Genomic DNA, 7,378 nt, shown 5'->3' on the forward strand with positions numbered 1-7,378 from the left:
TGAAACCAATATAATATTGTATATCAACTATGTTTCAATTGAAAAAGTAAAAATTTTCCATGTAAAACATTATTAAGGAATTGAGATTGGGATCTCCCAAAGGCATTCAGAACAATAAAGATATGGATGCACATAATTTCCAAAGCTATTACTGATTTCATATTTGATTTCATTATGGTCAGATGACTGATCTAAAATATCATTAATATGAATTATATTTTTCTTTTTACAAGTATATAGTAAATTTTTATTAGAGTGTTGCATTTGCTCTTACATATAATATTCATCTTGTGTTTTTTTCTATGAGTTTATTCCTATAAATTAGGCTCAGTAGTTGTCCTGTTTAAATATTTTATTCTTATCATATTTAATAGGCTTAATATGCCACTTTCTAATTAATATACTCTAAAATAAACCTTTCTGATGATAAATTAACTGGGGATAAAAAGATCTAATTTCCATGACTGACTTTAATTGTGTCAACTTCAACCATCTTAACAGATGAAAATACTTTTGATGGCATAATTGACAGAATATTAGCAATTACATTCCTTTTTCTATCTTAATACTGGTTGAGGAGGATAAAAAACAAGGAAAACAAACTCTTACTCTTGTAAAGTTAACTTCCTTCTCCTCACATCCTCAATTTCTGAGGTTTGTAGTTTACTAGATAATCTCTGTGGATATGAGTCCAGGTTCTACACACACTGGTTAAAATACTACCATAAACATGCACATGATATGGGTATTTCCAACTCATTGTGAAGATGGAGATTTCCTACATTGCTGTAAGACATTTGTCTTGGGATTGAAGTCTGTTGAAATAGTATTTATATCTCAGACTCTCACATTGGATTGTCATTGGCCATGGAAGCTTTTTCAGCAGTTATTCCTCTATGAATGTTTGAAACTGATTTCATCCCTTGTTTGTTGTAGCTGTAATGAAGTTAGGCTTTGCCATAAAATTTTCTAAGCCAACATGTTATGCATTCGCTGATAACAGTTTGGTTTTGATGATCAGCACTTTCTGCCCTATCTGTCTGGCTGTGTCCCCCTCTAACAGAAGAAACAGTCATGTTTCTCCTCTTTTCAAAGTCCCCAACACTTGAGAAGTGCCCATATTTAGAATGAGAAATAGCTCATGAGCTGCACACGTGCAGTGGTAAAGGGACTCACACATCTTTTAAGAAACAGAGGTTGAATCTTACTCAGCTTTGATGGCACATTAAAAGTAAGCATGTTTATTATGTATTTGAGTTTATATCAATGGACCTCATATTCATCATTAGTCAACAGAACCTTTAAATATCATTTCTCAACAGTTCTAAGAAAGAGAATTCAGTTGTGATATAAAACAGATTGGCCATTGCGACTACAACCAGAGTCTGGGGAAATACATATATTTCTCTGTGTGTGTGTACACATATATATAACTTAAATAAAAACTTGAATGAATTACAAAGGTGTGCCTTTGAACACCAAGTAAAACAGGCTGGGAGAAAATGTAAAAACCATGACAATATAACACTTACATCTAAGTGGTTCACTTCCCCCTTTCCCATGGGCTTGTATTTTAAATTACTGCTAAAGAGGGTTGTTCTCATTTGTCTGATAGAATTCCTATACTTAGTTCTTAGAAACATATGGAATAAAGGCATAGGAAACAATGTTCAAAGTAAATTACTGGAAATAAATAAAATGTGTCAGCTTGGGGGACAAGCTTCAAAGTCACATTTTAACATTTACTTGATGAGTAACACTGAGAACAATGTGTAATTTTTCTATCCCTCCATTTCCTCATTCAGAAAATGGGATTCAGAGCACTTACAGAGTTCTTCAAGAACACAAAATAATCCATAAAAACTGCTTAGTGTGAGCAACTCAAGTGTCCATAAGTAGAAGAATGGATAAAGGGGTGGTGAACATATACAAGGGAATATTATATTATTCAGCCATAAAGAAGAAAGAAATCCTATTTTTGGCAAAACGGATAGACCTTAAGTGTATTATGCTCAGTGAAATAAGCCAGGCAGAAAGAGAAATACCACATGATTTCACTTATTTGTGGAACACAAAAGCAAACCAGAACAGAATGAACAAAATAGCAGGAGACTCATAGACACTGAGAAGTGTCTAGTGGTCACCACGGGGGAGGGGTTAGGTGGGTGGGAGACAGAGGGGGAGGGGATGAAGTGGTGCAGAACCTCAGTGTCACATCAGCTCATCACCGGGATGGCAGCGCGGCATCGGTAACACAGCCAGTGATTGTGCAATGTCCTTCTGTGCTGACAGATTCTTATTACACTAGTTGTGGTGAGCATTCAATAATGTAGATAACTGTCAGATCCACTATACTGCATACTTGAGACCAATACCAGAGTACATCAACTACACCGCAATAAAATAGTTAACAAAAGCCACACAAACACAAAACAAATAAATTGTATCTCTCAATACAGTATGGACTCAATTCTTAACAACTTCCTATTATACCAGTCAACAAACTTAACCTTCTCTTTACGTATCGCTAAAGGAGAGGCAATTACAATATTTTAAAATGTTAGTGACTTCATGAACTTAGATTAATTTGACACTGTGTAAGCTTGAAGAGTGAGTTTACATTTGCTGAGGTTTTAAGTTTGCACATTTCCCCAGCCACATTTTCAAGACTCCCTCGACCTCCCTGTTCCTCAGACTGTAGATGAAGGGCTTCAGCACAGGGGTGAAGATAGTGTACAATGCTGACAACCTTGTCATGCTTAGCTTAACTGTAGGATTTGGGTCTCATAGATAAATAGAGCAACTCCATAAAACAGTCCCACTACAGCCAAATGTGAGGAGCATGTGGCAAAAGCCTTTCTGCGGGCTTCTGCAGAACGCATCTGGACAACAGCAGCCAGGATGACCCTATAGGAGGTCAGTATGAGGGAAAGCGGGATCAGGAGCATTAACACACAGAAGGTGTACATGGTGTACTCAAAGACAGACGTGTCAGCACAAGCCAAATGCACCAGAGTGGGTGCCTCACAGAAGAAACGATCAATCTCATGAGCCCTGCAAAATGGGAAGCTAGCTCAGGGTGGCAGCAGCCTGCACGAGCTCATCAGCTGCCCCCAGAAACCAAGACTCCCAGGTCATTCTCAGGCATAATCGCCAGCTCATGAGGATTGGGTGTCTCAGGGGGTGGCAAATAGCCACACAGTGGTCATAGGACATGGCTGCCAAGAGGAAGCACTCACCTCCTCCCACTGTGAGGAGGAAAAATATCTGCACTCCACCGCCAGTGGAAGAGATGGACCTCCTGCCAGTCAAATAGTCAGCAGCTGTTTTGGGCACAATAGTGGGGACCAGCATCATGTCCATGAGAGAGGCTGGCTCAGCAGGAGGTACATGGGCATGTGTAGCCGGGGGTCCCGGTGAATCAGCAGGATCATGAGGGCTTTGCCCGTGAAAGGAGCGATGGCTGCTATCAACACCACCGTGGAGAGGAAAAGGTGGCGTTTTGTGTATTTAAAGAGTCCTAGAAAAATGAAATCTGATGTGCTGTTTCTCTCCACGATTTCTGCTTGTGTGACCCTGAAAATGGAAAATTAGAGAACGAAGGGATTTTCATCATCTAAAAACCTTGGTTTGACATGATGCCCTCTGGGCAATACTGTATATAAAATCCAAGGTCCAGATTCAAACCCTACTTTCCACTTAACGATGGGTTGGAATCACAGCATAGGGGCTATAGCCAATACTACTACAATTTCTTTGTATGTCGACATATCATAACTATACTTACCATGGTGGGCCTTTTGTAATGTAAATAATTGTTAAACCACTATGTTGTATGTGTGAAATCAGTACATTGTAGATTAACTGTATCTTTAAAAAGTGAAAATAAGATCTTTTTCTTGATATTGTTCTACTTCTCTATGGCTCATTTTCATACTTTATATGAGGACATACTATATACTTAACACAAAAATACATTGATTAATTGAGATGATAGATAAAAGTAGATCAAAAATAGAAAAAACTATTGAGAACTATGTAATTATACTTGTTTATTTTTATATAATTTGTTCTATTAATATTCTCTCATTATGTATACTGAAACTAAATTCACCAGGTGAGAAAATAAACATTTAGAAGTTTTCTCATTTATATTTGAGTTGTACTTAACTTTTCCAAATTTTGGAAATCTTAACATATTCAAATAAGTTTTTTAATATAAAATAGATTATAATTGTTTTATTGTGGATTTTAAGGACCACAGAATGGAACTGATGAATTTAAATAAAACAAGATTTCTCTAGTGAAGGAAGATTATATTCCCAATAATTGATGAAAACATTCTTTCTCCACTCATTAAAACATTTTTTCATTTCCCTGACTTTTAAAATGCAGATATCCTAGTTCACCAGTCCCTCTTCCGAAACCTTCAGTGTCTTCCCATCACACTTGAAATAAAAGGAAAATTATTTCCTGAGCTTCCGAGGGCTCGGAGACATTGCCTGCATCCCAGGTCTCCTCATGCGTCACTGCTGTGGAGACTCAGGATGACAAGGAAACGTGGCAGGGCCCGTGAGAGGGTCTTGATGTCCATAAAAACTTGGCAAGAATATCAGTAACTCAACAAGGAGTGAAATGACTAAAACACACAGAGGCAGTTTTAACACAATTCTATTATTACAAAGCATACATTTATAATGGAGCATAATTACTAGTCACAGGTAAAGTATAAATACATTTGGAAAGAAAAACATGAATATTACTTAAATACATCTAACTTAGATATTTGGCCTGTCTTTCGAAGACAGCTTTTAATATTCAACAAAACAGATATATTTTCTTAGGAGACACAGCAGAAATGACTGAGCCCACAGAATTGAGCACAGCTTTACCAGGAAGGGTTTGCAGGTTGAGAGCTGTTATACCCTGAAATAATGAAGATTTTTCACTGCTACCGCTTGCAAGAACAAAACTTGTAAATTCTTAAAGAGCAAGACAGCACATAACTGCAGAAGCCAGTTATCTTGTATTAGCAGAAAAATGCACCAATGTACGACTTCTATACATGTACAGATTTGCAGATCTCTATTTCTGAGATTGATAGTCCAGAAAGATTCGTCAAAAGCTTTAGAAATGTCAATATCTCTAGAGATGCATGCAGGCGTTTGTCTTACCTGGGCACAGTCCATTATCAGAGGAAGAGGTAGGAGACAGACACACAGGGACAAAATGTGGCCAATGGGGAATTTAGTGGACTGAACATGTGGATAGTCTCATTGGAGGATTTCAGGGTTTTTTTGCCGTTCAATAGGTCTGTTGCTGAGTATACAGATGTGTACAAACAGACAAGTCAGGGTTGGAAATTTGGGAAGAGAAGAGCACCTATGACAGTCACTGAGGAGAACGGAGAAGTGAACAGATGTGTAGAAGGGCTGCTCCATGGGACTCTGCTCTCTGGGGAGGTTACTGGTTGTGAGTTTTAAAGTGGCGACATTATGTGTTGTTTATTTAACACCTCCTTTAGTGTGTGGAATCCTATGTATGGCAGGTGAGTGCTGGCTTTAACCAGAACTGGATCTGACAATGAATTACATGAAAGCGAAGGAAAGGGGACATGTTGCAGGTATAGAGGAAAGAACAGTTACAGTAACTGAGCATGGTGTCCAACTAGGCAGGAAAGGACATTGACAGAGGTGCAGGCTATCTCAACCCAGGGCTTAAAGTGCACATACATGCACATAAATGTGGCATAAAGTACCCACAAATATTGTTTGAGGGGAGAATTAATAAGCTTTCCCAATATGTCACAGGAGATACATCTCTTCTAAGTATGTAATTAACTTACATTCCAGTGAAAAATAGTATTCATAAAAATCCCCAAACAATTCTGAATTATATAAACCCTCTAAATAAAACTTGCTTCTAAGAAAAAAATCAAGAACAAATTATAAAATATCTTGAACATCTTTTATTATTAATAATCAAAGCACATTGTGAAAGTTGTATGTTTCTATAGGACTTGGTAGTGAAATTCTAGCTGTACACGCCTTAATCAGGGAAACTGAAAATAAATTATGCAAATTTCCACTTAACAAAACCAGAAAAAAAGAGCACACCAAACCAAAAGTAGGTAACAGAAAACAGTGATAAAGACAAAGACAGAATTCAAAATGAAACAGAAAACACTCATTATAGAGGAACTCATGCCAAATAAATGTTGGTTTTTTGAAAATATTATTAGAATATAAAAGACTCTAGAGAAAATTCACAAGAAAAATAGAGAAATCACAAATTACCAGTATTAAGAATAAAAACAGAGATCTCACTACATACTCTACAGAATATAAGGGGTAAGTTATTAAGTGAATAGCCCTGGTTCAAATTACACACTGACTGTAACAAAGTACACTAAAAGAGTGGTAGAAAATAATAGCAATTTCTGATCTGCATACAAACGGAGCAGTAGGCTTCCTGCTGAGGCTTTCCTTGCTGGGGTGTCTCCTGCAGCCGGGACGGGGCCACTGGAGCTCGGTCTTCTAATTTGCAAGGCCCGATTCTGGGCTGGGAAGACTCCTTCCAACACATATTTTCATCAGGTAACTGGCAACGCTTGTCCATTTTGTGTAGTAAAGACGCCTTCTGGTGAGTGTTCATGTGTTTGCCCAGATCTCATTTATGTTGGGGATGCTGTGGTAACTTCCTGAGAAAAACATGGAGTGAAAGTTTCCACGCAAGTGGAGACCTTGGAAATGGAAACATTAAGTTGTCACAAACAAGTAGATGAAGAGCAGAAAGCTGTTACCATGGGGATACATGAGCCACTAGGCTAACTCTTGCACTGAGGACCTGAACTTCTTTGCAAAAGCCACTCTCCTCTCTCCCAGTAGCAGTATTATGACGATGTACTTCTGTGGAGTATGAAATTGCTGATATGAGACATTTAAAGAACTATTTGGAACAGAATTTGGGGTTTTCTTAAAATCCAAGATGATAAAACAAAGCTATTTGAAAAATGTTTCTGAGAGGCCAGCAGCACGTCTCTTCTGTCACCAAATGTGTATTTCTGGGTACATATGCAGATCTTCTTTTCTGTAAATAGCTGACTTTTTTCTCCATTCTCTGCAGTTCGTTTAAAAAATAAAGTCTAGCATAAAAAGGAAAAGCCGAGGCCAGGCCATGTTGGGGTCAAGCCCGTGTCTTCCCCGAGTCCCACAAGGCGGGTCAGAGCCCCTGACCCAGCCTGGCTGTGTCTGCTGGACCCCGGGCTCCAGCCGAATGATGTCCTTGGGTCAGAGGCCGGAGCCCCTGCAATGAGGCGGAGGCCAGCCTCCTGCTCCGGGAGGCACAAGGTCTGGGCGGCAGCCAGGAGCCCCAGCAC

General features: G+C 38.6%; 1 pseudogene; it reads right to left on the reverse strand.

The window, feature by feature from the left end:
• Window positions 1-2,616: 2,616 nt before the first annotated feature.
• Window positions 2,617-6,618, reverse strand: LOC108393060 (olfactory receptor 2T12-like; annotated as a pseudogene).
• Window positions 6,619-7,378: the final 760 nt, after the last annotated feature.

This window comes from Manis javanica, chromosome 14, assembly GCF_040802235.1.
Source record: "Manis javanica isolate MJ-LG chromosome 14, MJ_LKY, whole genome shotgun sequence".
Lineage (NCBI taxonomy): Eukaryota > Metazoa > Chordata > Mammalia > Pholidota > Manidae > Manis > Manis javanica.